We start from the raw sequence: 22,936 nt of genomic DNA on the forward strand, positions 1-22,936 counted from the left end.
GCACCGATCGGACTCGGTGACCTCGGACAAAGACCTTTTATAAGACATGGGTTGAATCCCTGCTTGAGAGAATGCCAACCCCCTCCCCGCCATCACGGCAGTCTCTCCAACTCACAATCCCACGAGATATGCGGAAAAGACGACCCAAAACCAATTATCTTCTTTTTGATTCGTATATAAACATCATTAAAAGTGAATAATGACCTCGGCCAAAGTTCAAACGACGTGGGTTTAAGGTCTACATGAGAGAATTCCACATAGCTTAACCGAAAAACCGAAAAATAGAAAAACCGAAAAACGTTGCACCTCTACATCTTGGGCAGTGTATAAGCCAACATTGAGACAGATCGCTGTCTCAATCGTTCTTTCCGAGGCCGTAACACCTATCGGCTCAAAATCCTTTTAACTGTTGACTTGGTAGTTTTTACAATGAAGTAAACATTAACAATGTTGTTAAAAGTTTATTTTGTGATTAATTTGTGACTAGCCGAAACCCGTGGAACATCCACGGAAGGGAGGATGTGGTGTATGGATAGAGTGTACCATTATGGATGGCATAGGGGATTTGCTTGTCCGAGTAAGAGTTAGGAAGAAAGATGAGAATGAAGAGTGCGTATATGAACAACGATCGCCGACACCGGCACAAATGCATGCTCTGGATTGTCCACTCAGTGGACGGCTTGCTTTCGCCTTCGCCTGTCCAATCAGCGGACGGCTTGCTTCGCCTTCGCCCAGCAGACGCCAATACAATGGCATCGTAAGATGGCGTCGTATTGGCAGTTAATCGGATGCTTTTGGGCCCCAACGTCGGCTAATTCAGATTTTTCGAGTATGGCTGTACGTGATAAACAAAGAGCGCGGTTCGTAGATCGTAAATCCATTAGTGCCGTGGGCATCGGGTCACTGGGTGCGGCGTAAAAGGGATAACAAAGTCGAGTCCTTACGGTATTATTATATAGATTGGAGTTATGTTGTTTGGAATGAAAAAAAAGAGATATCGAGTTCAAGTGAATGACGACATGCCGTGATAGTTTCTACTTTCTGAACGTGAACTTCGCGGATCGCCATATGCAGATTCGCCATGGACCCACGATCGATGTTTCTATACGTGAATGTACCCGTTTCTTTGCGAACGGGTACGTTTTTCATGTAAGTCCTTCACGAACTTGCTGTCCATGTCTGACGTGCGACTGAAGGTGCTACAGGAATGTGGAATTTATTGGTTTCATGCTTTAGCATTCGCCGTATCTGCATTGCCTGTTTGCTTCTGGCCTGCGTAGCACGGGTATCTCACTAGTAAGTTCAAATTTAAATTCACACGCACACCTTGCAACTTCTCCAACAATAAATGAGTGGATAGTGTTAAAAGCCGATGAAGAATCCACAAATAAAAACCTGTGCATAAGATGTTTCTCTCTCAGGGTGTTCATACCCTTTGTGTAACAAGGTTATAACTGCATCTACAACACCGCTCTTTTCCCGATAAACAATTTAAGAAAGGATCCGGATCCATACATTCCTTCGTTTACTCCACAATAATATTTCTCACACAATCCTTGTCAAACAGTTAATGGGTATAGTAGTTTATGCTACTGGTCTATTAATCATTGAAACTAACCGGTTTGGTATTTTAGATACACCTATAATGACAGAAGACTCCAACAACGTTGAAACTTATTGAGAGTTCAGTGAACACTAAAACGGTGAATAAAAAAAAAAGTAAAACCAATTCCTTATAAGATTATTTTAAAATACGTCCAGACAAGCTATCCGGCCAAGCAGCCGTACCAGATTTGGCATTCTTTAAAGATCTTTGAACTACACAATGACTAAGTTAAACTCCTTCCTCTTTCCTCGCAGAGTCTCTCATGTGTCCTAATAATTATCCCTAACGAGTGTAAAATTACATTTGTGTAATCGAACAAATAATTTATTAAAATCACAAGCAAGAGTTAACACATTATCAGAACTTGATGCTAGGATGTTTTTCTTGTCGTAACCTGTCATTTCCTTCACCATCTCTGATCTATATTTCTGTTCAATTTTACCTGCATATTTACCTTTTCTCCAAATTTTGTCACCAAATTTTTACCAAACCAAATTTTTGGCAAGTAACCAATTTTTTTGTATTTCCTTTTGTAATCATTTCATTTTCAACGAATCATCTTTTCTAAAAGCAACTTGTTTTTCCTGCAAAATAATCCAAAGATCTTTTCTAACCCATGGTTTATTATTTGGATATACTGTATTTGTATTTGCCTCTTCAGAATAAGCATTGTTTTACTAAATTTAATATAACCAGAAACCAAGTTGGGTCACTCATCCAGTGATGCTGATGCCAAAAATACCTCCTAATCAGTACATTAAAAACAAACTCTTAATATTGCTTGCTTTTTTATTACGAGATTAGAGGGGATACCCGGTGCTGCCCGGCTGGGTGTGCTTTTCCGGTGGGGGGTTCGGGGTGTGTTGGGCATTGAGAAACTATGATGTTATTGCCTCATGGTAGTTAACTTCTGCCTGCAGACTAGTCGCAGCACGGTCCGACCACCCATCCCAATATACACCTTAAGCGCCTTTGGTGGCCTCAAAAATTGACTTCAAGGTCAAAGTGTGGTGCTGAAAACCTTTCCCAGATATCTGGGAAAGTACTTATTCCCAAATTTGGGGCCTCTATATGCTACAGTTTGGCCTTGAAAGAGGAACATAAAAACACACAAACAAACACGAAAACAAACAAACACTTGACAATATTTAGAAGATTTTAACGTTTTCAATGTGCACCATGTGCCGGTACCCCAATGTCGTTTTTTCCCCCAAGCTGGGTCACTCAATCAAAATCGGGTTAGTTAGAGTTCAGTAAACTCTTACGAAGATTGATGTTTAAAGCTGTAGCAAAAATTAACCCAAGAGGGCACCATGGCAATGATGGGCCAAATGGCCTCATTTCCTTGTTTGAGGTCAGTTTCTTGATTGTCAGATGTACAAACACTCCCAGCACATATGCAAAATTTGGTGGAGATTGGCTCAGCGGTTTTTTTCTCTGATATTTAGGCATACATGCACCAACATATAGAGAATTACCTTGTGGGGTTAGGAGCAGGGTGTGGGTGGTGTCCATGACCTGAATCTGGGTACTCCCAGCATTTATGCAAAACCTGGTGGAGATTTGGCCAGCCGGTTTTTTCCCCCATGATTTTCAGATGTACATGAACATCCAGGGAATTTTCTTACAGGGTTAGGGGTGGGGTTATGCCCATTACCAGACCCTGGGCACCCCTGGCAAGTTTGCAAAATTTGGTGGAAATTGGCCCAGCCGTTTTTGTTTCCTATGGTTTTCAGACCTACACACACACATGGTCTAGGCATGTAATTTTCCCACATTTATTAATTCATATTAACAAGTTATAAAGTTCCATCAGGTTGTGGCCGAATTCTGGTGACATTCATGACTAGATTTTTAGATGACAAGATTTTAGTCTTATTAGGACTTATCTGATCATTATTTTAAATATTTCAGCAACTGTTGGTCTGATTGACACTAAATTTTCACCATAGCAGCGCCTCCTTTAGAATATGTTAATGATAATCATGACGTCATAGGTCATGTGGTACAGGCGCCATCTTGGAAAAACCGAAAAACGTTGCACCTCTACATCTCCAAAACCTCTGCATGGAAAAAATTGAAACATGGCCCATCGTAAAGAACTCCATATGGGGAATAGGTGTTGTTAACGATGACGTCATTGTTGCCATAATTATGACGTCATAATTCGACAGGGACAACGCTGGTGATCTGATCTGATCAATTTTAAATTTATTGAGCGTGATCTATGCAACAATTATATTAGAGAGTATAAATTTATGATGTCATCACTCACGTGGTCTGGCAGCCATATTGGATCAAAGAAAAACAATGTTCAAAAACAGAAGAGTTGGCTCGCAACAAGTTGACTGCGCAGGGTAAGTATTCTAAGAATACCATCTAGTTTGTTCTGTTTCTCTAAGTGTCGCTCTATGAGTGATTTCTAGTTTGTCTGTCACACAAACTGAAGTTAGTTAGAAGAAGTCTGTCACACAAACTGTCACACAAACTGTCACAGTTCTGAAGCAATTATTCTGAAATATTTTGTGTAGGTAGGTGACCAGACAAGGACAGAAACACACATGCTTGGTCAGGATCCGGATGCAGATCCAGATCTTGGAATTTTAAAAGTGATTCTTCACCATTGAGCAATAGGGCCAAAAACGATATATAACATAAAATCTCAAAAGGTTATGGACTGATTCGGACGAAACCTGGTGGAAAGATTGAGTGTGTAATAAGGATGAATTGATTAGATTTTGGTGAAGATCTGAATCCGGATACGAGAGGTTTTTTTCAATTTTCTAAGTGATTCTTCACCATTGAGTGCTCGGGCTAAAATGATATATAACACGATATCTCAAAAGGTTGTAGACGAGTTATGACAAAAGTTAGTGGATGAGTTGCTTCGGTGACAAGAACAAGCCAATTCGATTTTGGTTCAGGTCCGGATCCTGATCCGGCCTATCGGTGAATATAAAACGTAAACTGTTCAGCCCGGCGGAGGTATGCGCTCTACCGAGTGTCGTCATAGTTTAGATATTTTTTCAAGGTTGTATCTGGTTGGAGTTTCTTTTTTTTTACCTTTATCAATTGGACTCGTAGTTTGCCACAAGAAGTTCATGATCTGGCAAACAGTTTGCACATGGAAGTGTTGGCAATTGAACAGCACTTCTCCATCTTCTGTTGATTACAATGTAGTCAATCAGATTTGTATGATGCCCATCAAGTGAAGTCTAAGTGAACAGTCTCTGCTTGGGTTGTTTGTATCATTTGTATGCATTTACGAATTCATTCTCCACACAGAACTCCAACATTCGCTCCACTGGCTCATTTTGGATACCAAGTCCGTCCTTTCCTGAAAAACATGACATCATGACAACAACACCGAAGCTTTTTGTGCTGTACTCTTCGAGGCGATTCACAGCAAAGAGACCGGAAGAGATGTTGACTAGTGCATCTATAAACATGTCTAAGTAACCGTGAACTTGGGAGTGAGGACTCAACCGGTACGAGCATGCAAGAACGTTCAAGGATCGTCGACCATTTCTTCTTCTTCTTCTTCTTCTGCCATTGCACGGCACTTGGCTGCCAACCCCGATTGTGCAGACCAGTACAATGTAGATATGTTCAAGATATTGAGCCGAGGTCGGAGTACGTTACATCTACGTATGTCAGAAGCAACCTCCATCCGTTACACGGACCCTACATTGTGTCGTCAAAAGGAATTTGTACATTCTCTCATTCTCTTTCAACACAGAAAGATTAAAGGTATTTCCCCGACCGCTGTCCAAGGTAGTGATGCAAATGGTGCGTCATCGCTGAAAACTCCGCTCCGCTCCAGCCAAACGGAGCCAGGGACAGTGGATGACTGAGTCAACCAATGGGCGTTCAGAACACCAATGACGTCAAGACTGAAGAACCAATCGGGGTTGTTACTTAGACATGTTTATAAATGCACTAGTTCTCATAACTTCCAATCTCTTAGCTGTGAATCACCTTGAAGAGTACAGCACGAAAAGCTTCGGTGTTATTGTCATTATATCGTGTTAGTTTTCTTATATATTAAAGTTCTGTAGTACTTTAGCCTGGTGTTGGCTTAGCGGTTAGGGTGCCGGCTTGGGATCCGAGGATCCTGAGTTCGAATCCCGGTCGATCACTGAATTAACGCCAGGGGGGTTGACTCAGCCTGTCATCCTTCCGAGGTCGGCAAATTGAGTACCAGCTTGCTGGGATGAATGATCCCGGTGTGTACCCCGATTTAGAATAGGTACACCGTATCCCTGCGCATCGTAAGAGGCGATGAAGGGTTGGCGTCAGGAAGGGCATCCGGCCATAAAAACATTGCCTCAAACAGGGAACCATGATTGTCATGGAGCCCGCAAGGCTAACCCCTGCTCTAGTGGGGAAAATGGCCTTACAACGATCATTCATTCAGTACCAAACATCTGCTTATACATCTAACTTTCCCTGATTCATTGACTAATAAGAGAGAACCACATTCTCTCTAATAAACAAATTCCCCATGTTATGTCTCAAGGCAATTTCCCATAAAAGTATTGTCGTGTTCCCGGGAGGGATTGAGATCCCCTGGGGACAACTTGCCGATCAGCTTACCTCCAAGGCATTCAGTCAACTATGGCGGACCTTCTTTATATGCACAAGGAGTGGGGGAATGACGAAGCTTACCTGCACCGGCAGACGCAGCATGGGTGGTTTTCCGAATCACAGACAGATAAACGGGACAGGGTGAGGAATTAAAATGCAACAAAACCCAGTTTAATAAAATTAATGCAGGTGACAAGAAATGCACGGTAAACTAAAATTCCTAATTGGGACGTCCCCATACAGACTCGTATACAGACACAGGGAAAAATAACTGAAAGTAAATATAGTGTCTGTGAGGTGCGGTTGACTGCACTCCACTGGCGTGTCCCATGGATCCCCGAGTCCGTCGGTGGGAACCCACGCCTTGGAGCGAATTCGCGTCCCAAGCCAGCCGTTGACGGCGAAGCGAAACAGCCCATGCTCCCTCCTGCTCGGCCGCACCGAGCCGTGATGCTCCTTCCAGGCATACACAGCACCACTTGCCACAAAGGGGAGAGAGAGAGTGCACAACCTGCAACCGCCCGTATTGCTGGATGTCGGGAAGACCCAGGGAAGAGAGTCAATGTCCCCGCTCTTATGAAAGCCAAGGTCCAGAAGGAAGAAAAAATGGTGGGGCGCATCTTTTTGTCCCTCGTTCTAGAATGTTCTATGATGACGTCCGTGCGCTCCAATCAGTGGCCGCCATCGCATTGCTCTATGGGCATCCTGATCAATCGTTCTTTGAGGCGTGGCCTCACGGCCACTTGCCGGCCTTTGAGATGACCCGGTCGGTGGTATCATTGGTGGTGCGTGAATGTCCTGGTTCCGGTTGTTTTATTTGGTGTTATTTTAGGTGTGGAGTGAATGGCTGGTATGGTGTGTGTCATAAGGAACAAGGGAAAATCCACAGAGGTGATTACATACAGGGAATTATTCTTATACCCTAACTAATTAACGTAGCCCCACCCCTCTCATGTAGATAATCATACACTTATGCGACATCCGGCCTAACGGATCCCTACTTAGTTACAGGTTTCTTCTTCTTCACGACAGTCGGAGCACACTACCCATACAATCCTACCTGGCCCCAAGGTATTCCATTGCCTACCCCCCATAAACGTAAGAGTATCATAACTGAATATCACACAAGGCCTGTCGTATATTAATATCCGAAAGGTATTTGGACAAATATGATATAACCGGCATGTTTCAACTAAGTTTACAAAATAATGACATGGACAATCGTCCTGGACTGTGTTTGTTTGGATTGAGGGAAACAAACTTGAGGTTAGCTTCAGAGCAAAAGTTCAGAAAGTAAAGGAAATATGCATTTTGTAATCCACTTCTATCTATGTGTGACATTATGGCAAGCATATTTCGTGTGAAGAAATATTCAGAAATAATTCACCTGCAAATTGGCTTGAGGCACACAAGCAAAATTTCTATTAAGGTTTCGTCGCACTGTGGAATGTAGGAATCAAATATGATTCATAGACTGGTGTATATGAACTGTGGATGCGAGTCATAAAAGCTATTTGTAAAATAATGTACGCTTCAACTGATGGACCACCTTCCCGAAGCTTAATTTTCCATGTATTTCTACAATTCAGGATTTGCACGTCAAGCATGCTGACATCTGCCACATTAATCCTTGCTTTTCAGAGTATGTTAAGCAAAATGCCAGCAGTATGCTGCCGACATGAGGCTTCCCTTTGATAATCTTACAAACCCTAAAATTCCATTCTAAATTTTCCATTTCAGGAATTAACTTTGCAGCTGGAACTATCTGGAGAAGCATCGAGCAATTATAAAAGGTTATCTTGGCATTGCGTCGATTAGGCAGTTTGGAGCACGGAGGGAGACAATAGCTGCAGGCCAAAGTGAACTCGGTAATCTTATCCAGAGACATTGTGGAATGATTTTGGGAGAAAATGAACTCGATTTTCATTTCGGGAGAGAGTGGGATGTGGTTTATGCAAACATTTCTGCTTTTCACACATGGATATGGGAACAATGCACATGGGTACAGATGTATCATAGGCCGAGCCTTTCCAAGTATTCCTGCGGCCATTAGGTTTAAATGTGACTGTAAGAGCGCAAAGGACGATCCTGGTTCTTAAGTCGTTCCCAAGATGAAAACATCCTGAAAAGCTCTTCCTCCCTGCCCGCAACAACCCCCAACCCCCACCCACTCCTCTCCAGAGTATCAGTAACTGACCTTTTAAATCAGTACGGGTTAAAACCAGGATTGAGAAAGCCTTAACACTTCTGCTGACGCATCATTTTGGGATAAACTTCTAAGATGTTTACGGTACTCCAGTTGGACTCAGCTGGAAGGGGACCAAGGCAGGGAATACCAGTTTTGTGAACTGATGCAAAAAAAAATTGGGGGGGGGGGGGGGGTGGCAATGAGAATGCCTACTGAAGATCATGCAAGCAGTTCGAGTATTGCTGCAGTGAAACCATACTTCCTTTCAAAGCATACTTCCTTTTCACTGTCATTATATCAATTCCATCGTACTATATATAACAGTCGCAAATAAGCCATTGGTCGTGATCACATATTTGTTGAGAAACTAAATTTCATGCCATAAAAAACATTTCGTTAATCCTACTACTTCTACTACTAACTACTATTTATTTAATGGCAGCAATTGTTCCCACCCTCTTGTGGGGTTGGCCAGGGATAATTTTTAGGCCCAAATCTTTGACGGACCTGCCAACCAGGTCTGATGTTCAACTGAAGGTGATTTGGGAAGGAATTTGTAATTTGTCCAGGGTGCGGACGATAACTCACGTCGTCTATGAGAAAGAGACCATGGGATCTTTAATTTTAGTGTTCACCGACTATTATTATCAGAGACATTTTGATAATAATGAAATTAATTACTTTTGGTTTAGTCTGTTATTGTTGAGCCATCTTAACCCCTTTCTCGTGATGCTGGTTCACCAGTTTCAAATCCCAGATACTACAAACATTTGTCCATTTTCTCTCCGAATAATCTCCTCGCAATTTATGTAGTAGTGTGCAGTTGTCTACTAATGTATGTCCTACATGTGACATATGTACACGCTTCTCTATGAGCTTCAGATCAGTATAAATAAAAGAAAATTAAAAAAGTAAACATTTACTTCAGATTACGCAAAAGTGTCTTAAATATTGAATAATATTCAGCTGAATGAATATTCGTTTATTTACCTTCCATCACTTCTATCACAATTACACTCAAATACACCGATTGTATCTTCGCATGAAAATAAACAAACTTGAACTTTAGTCGCAAAACCAAGCTTTTTTCGTTGGTCTCATTGGCCCAAAATGAAGTTCAGCTTCACTGCAGAATCATATTCCCAACACAGCAGAAAAGTCAACACATTACAGCTGGTTCTTCCTCAAGCAGGAAGAACCCATTATACTCGTAGATGCAAAAACTCCACTGCTCCTTGAAGACATGGACACACCGATTCTCATTATTTCTGCAATCCTTCGACCATTCCCCATTGTTATCACTAGCATGGATCAGCGCGCCTCGCCACACATCGCTGCAGAAACAAATGCATCTTTGACCATCCGGGAATGAGGGAAAGGGGGGAATAGCGGGTGCGGGTTAGTGGTGGTGATGGTGGATTAGGTGATGTGGGGGAATGGTGGTGGGGTTGGTTGGCCAAATATATGTTGTGCTCTGCCTGAATATATAATATACTGTAAGTCAAAAGTCAGAACCTAACACGTATAAATAAAAAGGAACTGAACACGAATTTATATTTATTTTAAATGATCAGTTAGAGCTGGATGGCAAAAACAACACAATATCAAAAACTGGACGAGAAAGTCGATCTGCCAATGGTACAGAGCAGATGTGCCCCCAATACACGGCTTTCCTTGCTCTTCCAGCGGGTGTTTACTTCTGCTTACCTTGGTCTATTAATGAAGTCAAAGTTATAAAAAAAATTAGCTCTGATAAAAAGGACTCGACACAAATTATTTGATTTAAAATGATCAGTTAGAGCTGGAAGGGAAGGTCAACACAAATTTATCAAAAACTGGAATGGAAATTCGAATTTCGTGTCTGTCTGTCTGTCTGACGATTTTGACCATGATACATTTGGTCATTACTTATCCAATCTCAACCAAACTTGACAGGAGGACTAAGGGTCACACAATGAAAGTTGTAGTGAATTCATTTCCCCCCCCTCCACAAGGGGGTTTTCTCCACCAAGGGGGTTTTCCCTGCCGATGGGGTTTTGTGTTGAGGTGTGTTGAGGTGTATATCCGTGTTAAGATAACTTTATCGTGGCGTTTTTTCAAGGCCACTTCTGAGAACAAAATAATAATATTTATGATATTACAAAACAAAATTAATACTAATAATATCCCCCCTCCCCAAGAGTTGTTTCCTCCTTGAACAAACCCTGTCAACGTTTATTAATAGTTTCTTGTGCCGTTTTTGTGGGAGCAAAGACCCCCACCAGAGGTAAAAATATTCTAAAGCACAATCACATAATTGTATGATTACTTTTTGAAACAGTCGCTAATGCTGTTTAACACGAAACTGAAAGAGAAGACACCCGGGGTATGTTCCTTTACAAAGCAGCTAGCTAGCGCTTGCCAACCCTGCCGTTCCTGATCAATGGTTTTGCATGGAGTGCTTGCCTGAAGGTTTAAGCCACTTGGCATGCACTCTACAAGAAACTTGGTAAATTAACACACCCCCGATGTTCTTGTGGCCCGACCGTAGATCAACTGTAATCTATATATCCCAGAGAGGAATGACCCTTCCTGCCTCACCTGCAGGGAACAGGTGTACCAGTAAACCAAAACAAGGAACTCACCTCAGGCTCTCGAAAGGAAAAACCTCAGCAAAAAATGCGATTATTGCAGAAGTCTAACAGTTTTGAACTCGGGAGGGAAATGTGAAATGGGGAAAGTACTCAAATTTGCCATTTGGTGGGCAGGAACAGGTCACGTCGAGGCCACACCTACAAACTGCCACAATAAATAAATTAATAACTATTGAATTTAGAATTTAATTTGTCATCATTAGCGACCATTAGCCATGGCAATAACAAAACAAGTAGCCCATGTTTAACAGGAGGTCCAATTTGGTGGCAATTGGCTCAATAGTTTGGGCATTATTGGCGTTTCACACACAGACGCAGAGAAAATGAGTTTTATTTCAAATAAATAAATATATATGTATATAAATATATTGCAATCCATGGTGTTTGTCCATATGTTTGCCTGTCTCCCGTTTACAGCAGCCGGTTCCCGCACTGCATTTGAAAAACATTTTGATTTCACTTTTTTATGCAATATAGTCAGTCACTTTATTGTCCCTTCCAGTAATGTTTAAAATCAACATGAACATCTGGGTTAAAGTAGATTTAATACAGATCTTGATGGAGAAACGCACAATTTAAAATAGCTACATTTGACCCTCTTTTTGGACAAATTGAACCCCCACCCCGATGTTGCACCACCATTTTGTGGTGGGCGGTAAAACTTTCTCAGAGCTTTATCTCTGAGTGGAATCAAGAGTGCAACACAATTAACCTTTTCAAAGTCCATGAAATAATTTAAATTATTAGACTTACTTAAACTTTTCCTGTCACTGGGTACAGGTACTTTCGCTTGCCTTTCACATCACTGGGGATTTCGAAAAAAAGTTAGAGTATCCAGATCCCTATTTTTGGTTACCTTTCCCGTCACAAGGAATTTCTAAAATAAATAGAATCTGTTCTGAATCTTCACCAAAATCTAAAAACCTTGTTACACACCCAACTTGTCCAGCAAATCTTGTCTGAATCTGTCCATAACTTTTTTGAAGACACTACCACAGCTATTTTGTATGAAGCTTGTGGCTGTTGGTTGCATTAATGCTGGGGGTGCACCTGTGCCACAGATGCAGTGCCCCTATTTCCAGTAAGCAGGTACTCATTTTTCTGACCTTGGTAGGATGACAGACTGAGTCCACCCACTTGGCGTTATGTAACGGCATGACAGGGGCTCAAACCCAAGACCGTAAGATCTTAAGGCTTTGTACGAAATTAATATCCTGCTATCCTGCTCACAAACAGACATACAAATAAACAAACAGGGGTGAATACATAACCTCCATCCACCAGAGGTGGTGGAGGTAGACATACAAATTCACCTTTATAGGATAGATATGTATGTGTTTCCTGAGCTCCTTTTTGCTGAGCACAACAGATATAGATATATATAATTATATATATATATATATAACTGTGAAAAATAGTAGAAACTCCACAGTACGAGCAGGGCGTCTCATTTGCATTGAATAAATAATCGGGAGATTAAATCAGACGCGGACGTAGCTTCAGGACTTCGACCTTAAATTTGACAAGCCTTCGACCAACAAAGGTCTTCTTCTGAGTCGGCCCCAACAGTCAGGTTCACTATGTCAATAAATTATATTTCGTTCAAAATCATGGTAGATTAGCAAACCTATACATTTTTGGAAAGGTTATAGCATAAGGAAACTAAAAATCAATGTTTACATTTGGAGAGATACCTGTATGACGGCCATTTTGGATTTTCAAAATGGCCACTGTAAAATACATATTTTGTTCTATTTGTGCCTCTAATTACCCTAAAAACTTTTAAAAAATATACTAAACCTATATTTTCAGGGACAAGGAATCCAATGAAAGTATCAAATTAGTGCTATGGGGAATGGTAAGACACGAATCAAAGGTTTTGAATTGCAAAATACTGTCTTTATATTCGCGATAAGTTGCATAATCGAATACATGTTATCATTTTGTACAGGCAGTTAATAACATCAAAATGTGTCACAATCATTCATATCACCAAACATACACAGGCAGTCAGCAAAATCATATATACACGTGCAGTCAGTATAACTTCACATCTACACAGGCAGTCAATGACAAAATATACACAGGCAGTCAATGGCATCAAACATACACGATTACAGAATATGCCATTTAGAGTTTGTCATCACTGTCCTGTGTGTCGTATCCGACAATATAGTCCGCATCGTTTTCACAGTCTGTTCCACACAAGCAAAGTCGGTCAAATTGATTGGCAAATCGAATTGGTCGAATTGTCGATCGAATCGAATTCGATGAATCGAATCGAATCGAATCGATCGAATTGGTCGAACGAAGCGATTGGTCGAATGGTCGAATTGGTCGATTGGTCGAATTGGTCGAATTGAATTGGTCGGAATTGGCAAATGTAAACATTGATTTTCAGATTTTCCATGTAATAACGTTTCCAAAAATGTATAGGTTTGCTAATCTACCATGATTTTGAACGAAAAAACAGTGAACCTGACTACAAGTTCAACGGAAGAACTTCGGATAGTTCTTTTCCTGGCCCCTTGTGATGAATTTTTCATTTATGAGGCTCGACGTCCAAACTTCCAGAACGACAGAATTTGGGTTCTTCACAATGATGACATTCCACAAGAACTCAAGATTCGAGAGAAATCGAAGACAGCACGGTGCGTTGGCATCTTCTTGATGTTCACAGCGAAAAGGCTGATGTGGGTCATCAAAGAGCAAGGACAATCATGGGACGGCAAATACCTCCGAGACGTTGTGCTGACCCGCCTTGTATTCCGTTCTTACGGAACCCAGAAAATGTCCTCAGCATCAAGGAGACCATGTTTCTGCACGACCGAGCCCCGTGCATGAGCGCACTGGCGACCCAGAATCCTCTGAAGGCGAACAAGGTCGATTTTTTCAGAAAGGATGAGTGGCCAGGAGCATCGCCTGACCTCAACGCCTGTGAACATTTGGGGGCGATACTCAAGGACAGAGTTGAACAACGCCTCCAGAACACCAGGGAAAAGCTTCTCACTGCTTTGACTAACGTCCTCGAAGAAATGGAGTTCGATCGTGACTTGTTTGTGTCTCTCTTAGAATCCTACCCCGTGCGTTTGGAGGCAGTTCGGTCGGCGGGCGGTGGGCACACCAAATATTGAAGCAAAGCTTTGAAACTGTGCACATGAGATGTCGAATAATAAACCTTTTTCCCCCTATTCGTGGTTTCTCCCTACCTCTCCTACGTTGGGCTGGGCAGGGGGGGGAGGGGCTAAGGTGTTGGGACACCCTGTAAATCCACCATGGAATGGCTGAAAAGAAAGAAATGGAGGGTTCTGGAATGGCCAAGTCAAAGCCCGGATCTAAATCCCATCGAGATGTTGTGGGGGGATTTGAAACGAGCTGTGCATGCAAGAAACCCCTCAAACATCGCACAGCTGAAATAATTCTGCATGGAGGAGTGCGCAAAAATTTCTCCCAGTCGATGTCAGAGACTGGTAGACAGTTAAAAGAAACGCCTACTTGAGGTTGTTTCTGCCAAAGGGGGCAATACCACTTATTAGAGCCAGGGGTGTACTTACTTTTTCCACATGCGAAATTTGCATTTATTTTTATTTAAATTATACAATGGACCACAAAATGTAAATGTTTCATGATATTTGTTATATTATATCACCTTTATCTATCAATATTGTTGAAATGAAGATCAAATAACTGTATGTTGAAATATGTTGAAAAGGTCAAAACTTTACATGGGGTGTACTTACTTTTTCACGTGACTGTATATATGTATTTGATTACATTTTATTACATCATTTACATTTGATTACATCATTCATTGATTACAATTTCCTCTATTTATACATATATACATATAGTATGTGTAAATAAAGGAAAATGTAATCAATGAATCAAGGCAGTCTGAAAATTATTCTGGAAACCTGGCCGAAAGTGGATGCCTGAATTTTCTAATGCTTCAGCCACCTGGAGCGACTGGTCAACTCAATGGAAAGGTCCCGTCTTGTGAGTTATTTAAAAAAATAGAAATGAGGTACGGAAACTATACAAAAACTGATGTTGTGAAACAAAAGAATTATACATCCAAATAATTCCGATTTGCTGTTTTCACCAGGAAGAGGTACGTCAGGTGCTCAGGTTGCTTGAGCATCCACCAACCTCTCCAACTCCCCCCTCACCTCCACAGGTCTCTGTCTATAGAATAACCGGCAGAGATGACAAAGGCTCTTCACACACCTGCAGTTTTGTGGGTAGGAGACAACAGGCCTGAAGGGACTGGGTCACGTCTGCCCTCATTTCCTAGGGTCATGGCCCAGCCACACCCACAGGACTTTGGAATTCCTTCTCTCCCTTGCTGTTTCAAGCCAACTTCCCGTCACCTCTCCCTTTTCTCCCTCCCCTACTGCGAGTGTGGTTAGTAATCTATTTGTCTTTGATCAATTCCCTATTAGCCTTATGATGAGAAAGTCATTTATAATGGGCCAATTCAGGTTTCTCCTGCATGTACCGACATGTCGTGGGAAGTATCCTCTGAGGGAGTCAGAAATTAATGACGCTGGGAACGGAGCAAAGACGTAGCGAGTTATTTGGTGGGAGGTTGTTCAGGCTGACACGTATTGTCCAAGAATTAACTTTTCATTCCCATCAGGACCGAATCAACTATGAGTATTAAAATACCGAACACCTTTTCTTGTGCCCGGTTTTTTTAATGTTGCTTTTGAACCAACTTCTTCTGATCTGCCCAGAGATGTATTCGCTGGTTCCAGAGAATGCTGAGGTGTTGCTCCGAAACCCCGAGGCACAAACAGCACATGTTGTACCAAGCAGCAATCACAGCACTGACAGGGTGTTTGTGACCAAATATTAATTTCCACCCCCACCCCTCCTTCTCCCAAAAGACAGGGTGTTTGCTGAAGTCACATTTACCTAGGTTTCTGCTTTTCCTTGGATTAACTTTGATGCAAGAATACTTTGAGGACTGTGGTTAACTTCGAACTTTTTGCAAAAATTTTTACTCTCCTTTTCCCATTTATACATCTTACCTGTTGTGATCAGAATTCTGAGCTTCTTGCGTTAGTTAGTCCGTGCTGGAAAAGCAATTTGCAAAGAGATCCTGGGTTAATCGAGGAAAACGTGAACCGAGACATATTTGGAGGCCAAAGCAAAGTTCTCCAATCCCTCCCAAATGAATCTCGGTTAGAGGAGGGTGCGGAGTGGGTGAGAGTGGGGAAAGGGGTGGAGGAAAGGGACATCCAACCAACTCACAGGTTTTGGGATAAATTACCCAGCAAACTATTCTGCTCTGACCCCTGCCCCAAAACAACGAAACTCAACCTGCTTTCGCATCTCCAGATTTAGTTACCAACTTTTTACCCACGTCTGTGTGAAGTTATCACTTGTAGCGAGTTTATAAAGGCTTAGGGGCGAGCATTTCTTAAATCCTGGGAACAAATATGAACAATCCCCCAAATTTAAGTATTTGTATTTTAATCGGGAAATGATAAAACCTCAACCGAAGAGAAACGGAGGGAACGTGCCCAAGTTTTTAGAACCGAAGATGAAGACAATGTGCTATGAACAATGCACATCTTCTCACTTCAGGTGACAATGTGCTATGAACAATGGACACCTTCTCACTTCAGGTGACAATGTGCTATGAACAATGGACACCTTCTCACTTCAGGTGACAATGCGACGTGTCACACATAATAATACACAAATCGTTTCGGGTCACCACCCCGAAAAAATGGGAACAGGTCGAGAGTGAGACGTATACTGAAGCAGCAGCATTTCCTGCACACATCCGTACATGAGCTCATCAACGTGCATCGAACTCCTTGCTGACAGGGTCGCGGTGCTTCGTCACGCCTTGGGTTTTTGACATTTATTCACACTCTTCACGGTCTGGGATGCTCACACGTCTGTGACCAAGCCGTTTCCTGCGGTTGCCATCATGGCGATGCGATACCGCACGGATAGTGTGTCACAAGGTGGTGAGTGCCTCGCACTTCCACGCTCATTTCCTGGGCTCTAGGAGGGCAAGGCCCTCTCCAGGGCCCAGCCTCTGTCCCTTACACTGTCTGCAAAGGGTCGATTTGGTGTAATGGACACTAATTACCAATGTTAGCTGAAGGATCCGATTACAAGTCTAAACAGCCATTGAGTTGAAACTCATTGATCCTACGAAGCGTCTGATCACCGGCAAATGGTTGCTTAACGACTTCTTCTTTTTTATGTGAGCACGGAGAGAATATAGTTGTGGAAGATAACGTTTGCGTTAATTATCCCTGGTACCTTGGTGGATCTTTAACTACAAAAAAAATTTGATAGAAAACAGTAACAAAAAAGGGGAATTGACAGGTTGTTGGTCAAAACCAATTGATCATTCGAGAAAAAGAAACAAAAAAAAACCAATAAAAGTGTTAAAATTATTAAATGAGCAACAAACAAAACGTGATTTTCTAAAGAAATTGGAAACAGTTAAATCAGCTCATGGAAGCACGGTGGATTTGGACCTGTGGGCCACTATTTGCCATGCCCAAGAAGAAGTTAAATCAGCTATGAGTGAAGGTATAAAAACTTTAAAATAATGGTACCTGAAATACCGACTTCTTTCCTGGAAGTCCGAGCTGTGTCCATGTGTTTTTTTTTACCTCTCAATGCCTCCTCCCCCCCAAGCCCTCTCCCTCCCACAGATCTCCCGATGTCCCTGCTCGCAAATGTTGTACTTGTGTGCTACCCCCTCTCTCCCCATCTTGTCTCCCGCTTCCTTATTTTGTCTGATGTGGCCATTTGTTTTTTTTTTGTCATTAATGTCAGCTCTTACACGAGCCTCGATCCTGTATACAACAACAACAACAACAACAACAAAAAAAACTGCCCACCTTGACTTAGATGCTCAAACGGAAAAAATTTACACAAGTTAAAGACAATTATTTGTTTAATGAATTGAACGGATGTGCAGAGATGTACGTACGCACGCACGTCTTGATCAATATTCTCCTGCGACCATTAAAAGACAAATTTGCTCTCAGGGCATTGTAAATTCAGGAACATCAGGTAAATTGATCATCAGGTAAATGAATCAGGTGGAAATCAGGGTAAATTTGCACTTTGAATGAGTGAACGTTTGGCTTGAGCACGCCAACAGCTGAAGATGCTTCTCTCTGTTTGCTTTGTTGCTTTTTGCATACTTCAAGCACGACTCTTCACCCCCTCCAAAATTGCCTCCCCCATTTTCTCGCTCTCCACAGTCCCGAGTCGTCGAGGTTATTTACAATGGGTCATACAAACAAGTGGGACTAATTGAAGTAATTAGGTCAGAAAAAATGACCACTTCGGGGAGATAAGGAGGAACCACATGGTGCTTGGTCACGAGTCAGCCGGCTGAGCAAAACAGTGTCCTGTTTGGAGAGATTGCATTTCAGGCTGGATCTAATCTCCAAAAGGCACAGCTTAAACAGCAGAACATTAGCATAACCTGAAACAGATGAGAATTACGCACCGTAGGTAAGATTCGAGGAGCGATTGCAGGCCGTTGGGTTAGATGGCGTGGAATTCCCCTTGTAATATTCCCAGCGCACGCACATCGAATTAGCAGCTTCTCATCTTTCCTCTTTTTTTACGAGGGAAAAATGGATTTCCAAAGCAGCTCCAAACCATCGGTGATCTTGGGGACCACATCGTGCCTCCTTGCCTTCCGCCCGAGTCGCCTTTTGCAAGTAAAGCCGCAAGTGCCACGTAAACTCGGACAAATCCAATTTCTGCGCAAAGTTTTTCTTCAACTGTCAAGCTCCATCCATCAGCGGCACACGTTATTATTTCAGCTGCTGCTATGGCTCGTTTAAACTGGGTCCTTCTGTAAGGCCCAACAAATCCTGGAGTAGGATAACGCTTCTCCGCTTCACACTCGACTGCTTAAAAAGGCATAGGTCAGGCCAAATGGCAGCAAATCATATCCAAAAGAGCTCCACGAATGTACCTTGCCTGCCCTGAAAGTTTGCTTTAAATCACTTCTTAATCTCCTGTTTGGAAAGAATACCTCTTCTCAAAATGAACTCCTCGGATTCCGATTTGTTTTTGTTCATTTAGGTGGTTACTTATTTATTTTCACAAATTTATGTCAACCTTGTCTTTCCTCCAGCAACAGAAATGTCCCTCAGACCAAATATTGCATGCTGTGTTTATGGATTCGGAGGGCTTAGCAGAAGGCTTCGTGTTATCCCATGACTTAACGTACAATTTACTTGCGTTCACACTTAAACCGTGTAAATGCAATTGCCCGTGAAGTCCGAGATTTGGGAAACATCGGGTGATAGCAGGGCAGCATTCAATTCAATGCGTGTCAAATGCTGGATCTTTTGAAGATTCTCCATTCAAAGTCTTTTGAATATCTTCTACAGGAAGTAAAATCGGAATGGGTAGAGCCATACAATTCATGCTTGCCGGTTTAAAGGTCTTCGATTATTTACATCCTGCCCCACAAATAGAGATAATTTTAAATCCACGTTTGCAATAATTGCAAACTTGCATGCTTGCAGCGGTATGAATTATAATGTTTATAGTGTGTATATGAACCAGAAGGAACTTAGGAAAGTGGGATGGGGTGTTCGGTAAGGGTGGATGGATACCTCTCAAATGGGCACTTCAAACAAACAAGATGGTATTCATAGAATACTTACCCTGCACAATCAACTTATTGCGAGCCAACGCTTCTGTTTTTGAACATTTTTTCCCATTGATCCAATATGGCTGCCAGACCACGTGAGCGATGACATCATAAATTTATATTATCTAATATAATTGCTGCATAGATCACGCTCAATACATTTCAAACTAATCAGACTAAGCGCTGTCCCTGTTGAATTATGACGTCATAAATATGGCACCAATGACGTCATCGTTAACAACACCTATTCCCCATATGGAGTTCTTTACAATGAGCCATGTTTCAATTTTTTCCACGAAGCGGTTTTGGAGATATAAAGGTGCAACATTTTTCGCTTTCTCCAAGATGGTGCCTGTACCACATGACCTATGACGTTATGGTAATCATTAAAATATTCTACATGAGGAGGCGCTCCGATGGTGAAAATTTAGTGCCCATCAGATCAACAGTTGCTGAGAAAAAAATGAAATTCAGAATGATCAGATAAGTGCTGTACTTGTCGAATTATGACATCATAGTCAGGTTCACTATGTTTTTTCGTTCAAAATTTTGGTAGATTAGCAAAACTATACATTTTTGGAATATTCAGAGCATGAGGAATCCAAAAATTAATGTTTACATTTGCGTAGACACCTTTGCGAAAATGACACTCAGGACAGTGATGAAGATCTGTAAAAGCATATTCCTGAACGGTATAGACCTCGTAGATCCTGTGTATAGGACTTGTAGTTCAATCTGATACTACCTATAACTTCCTATAACAACCTATAACTTCAAAGGACTTGCAATATCATGTATTATGTAATACAGTTATATCACAAATATAAAGACAATGGTTTTCAATTACCTTTGTTTGTTGCTTTTCTATAATCCTGAGCACTATTTTGAGGCCTTTATTGGATTCCTTGACCCAGAAAACATAGGATTAGCATATTTAATTAAGTCTCTAGGTTGACTAGAAGCCGAGATCGCGCAAAATATGTATTTTATGGCGGCCATTTTCAAAATCCAAAATGGCGGCCATGCAGGTGTCTGTGCAAATGCCAACATTGATTTTCAGATTCTCCATGCTCTGAAGATTCCAAAAATGTATAGTTTTGCTAATCCCAAAATTTTGAACGAAATTATATTTGTTAACATAGTGAACCTGACTATCATAACGAAGGCACCAATGATATCATCATTAAAATATCTTATTCCCCAAGGCCAGTACTTGACAATGAGCCATGTTTCATATTTTTTCCATGGAACGGTTTCGGAGATATAGAGGTAGAGGTGCAACTTTTTTCGATTTTTTCCAAGATGGCGTCTGTACCACGTGACCTATGACATTATTATCATCAAAAAATTATACAGGAGGAGCCGCACATATTCTGAAAAATTCGTGTCCATCAGACTAACAGTTGTAGAGGATTTTTTTTTTATTCATACTGATCAGATCAAGCGTTGTACTTGTCGAATGATGACGTCATAATTAAGGCACCGATGACATCACCATCAACATATCTTATTCCCCATGGTGAGTACTTGACAATGAGCCATGTTTAAATGTTTTCCATTTAGCCGTTTGGGAAATATAGAGGTGTAACGTTTTTCCAAGATGGCGTCCGTACCACGTGACATATGACATCATAATTCAGAATAAAAAAATTATACAGGCGGTGGCGCTTCTATGGTAAAATTTTGTGTCAATCGGACCAATGGTTGACGAGAAAATGAATTTTTAAAATGCAGACATGTACGGCACACACATGTACGGCACACGGCACACGTATGCACCTGAATGCTTAACCCCGCTTTTCGCTTCGCAAGTGCAGGATAACTAGAAAGCACCTGAAAATGCAAAGCCAGCCTGTGTCCGTTTGTATTTCAGATGTCTTCTTCTTCTTCTGTATGCTCAAAGTAACAAAAATAGTTTTAAAAATACAAAATGAAAATTGATGATTCCATGCAGCCTTGACCAATGAGCTTTAGATCTAAAAAAATAATCAGCTTCTAGAATTTGATTGGTGAACCAATTCTGTGACCCAATATGCAAATTCTTTAAATTTCAGGTCAATTGGACGAAAATTGACGATTGTATGCAACCTTGACCTTTGACATTTTGATCTAAAAAAAATTAATCTACTCCTACCTTTTGATTGGTGAAACAATTCAGTGACCCAATTTGCAAATTCTTAAACTTTTAGGTCAATCAGATGAAAATTGATTTTATGTGACACTGACCTTTGACCCTTTGACCAAATTATTAATTTGCCTTTCTATATCTTACTATAATTCACAAAATGTCCGTCCGTCTGTCTGTCTGTCTGTCCGTTCAAAGGTACCGCAAAAACGGCTGAACCGATCGCAACGATATTTTGGGTGGGTAATCCTAGGACGCCCTGGATTAAAATAGGCCATAATGTTTTTCCAATTTTTCCAAGTTTTCCAATTTTCCAGTTTTTCCAAACACGATGGAATAATATTTACCGATATGAACAGTGATGTGGCTTTTGTTGAAATTCTAAGTACCAGGAGAGAGCAGATAGACTCCTGACAAACTCTTCCTATATAAACGTGTGGCTCCGAAATAACACGGCAGCGTGTGCAAAGCAACTGAGAAACAGGTGTAGCGGCCGCTTCCTTGTTACAGATTCGGCGCGCACTTTTCACACATAAACGTGCGACTGAGAAAGACGTGTAGCGGCCACTTCCGTTTTGCAGAATTCAATCTTTTTTCAAAATGGGCGCCATGTACTGTTTAGATTTTGATGATTTGCGTGTGATATGATTCAACGGATGTTTATATGAATCGTTTTAAATTAAAAAAAAAAGCCTTCAATTTCTGATATTTTGCCTTTTCATTTGGGCCTCCCAATTGAAGCCCTGCCCATAGGGCGGGTACCGTTGCTAGTAGTTCTTGTAATATCTTGAAAGCCGCAATAAATTAAGGTTTTAATTTACCTGAAGCAATGAAATTTCAGGTCAATTGGATGAAAATTGATGATTTTAGGTGATACTGACCTTTGACCTTTTGACAAAATCATTAACTTGCCTTCTCCTTATTATCATAATTAAGCTTTGGTGATAATTTTATGACAAAACTCAAATGGTGAAAAAGTTACGGCCCAAACACACACACACACACACACACACACACACACACACACACACACACACACGCACACAAGCACACACACACAGAAGTGATTGAAAAACCGCGTCTCCTGTTGCGTAAGGGACGGGCTAATTAAAGAAGGAAAAATAAAAATTTGCAGAGG

General features: G+C 41.4%; 1 protein-coding gene across 3 annotated transcripts in view; it reads right to left on the reverse strand.

Annotated features, from left to right (window-relative positions):
• The window catches only part of SFXN5 (sideroflexin 5), a 548,869-nt gene that overhangs the window by 153,755 nt on the left and 372,178 nt on the right, over positions 1-22,936 (reverse strand). The gene's annotated exons all lie outside the window — the stretch shown is intronic.

Source organism: Myxine glutinosa, chromosome 2 (genome assembly GCF_964187855.1).
Source record: "Myxine glutinosa chromosome 2, kmMyxGlut1.1, whole genome shotgun sequence".
NCBI lineage: Eukaryota > Metazoa > Chordata > Myxini > Myxiniformes > Myxinidae > Myxine > Myxine glutinosa.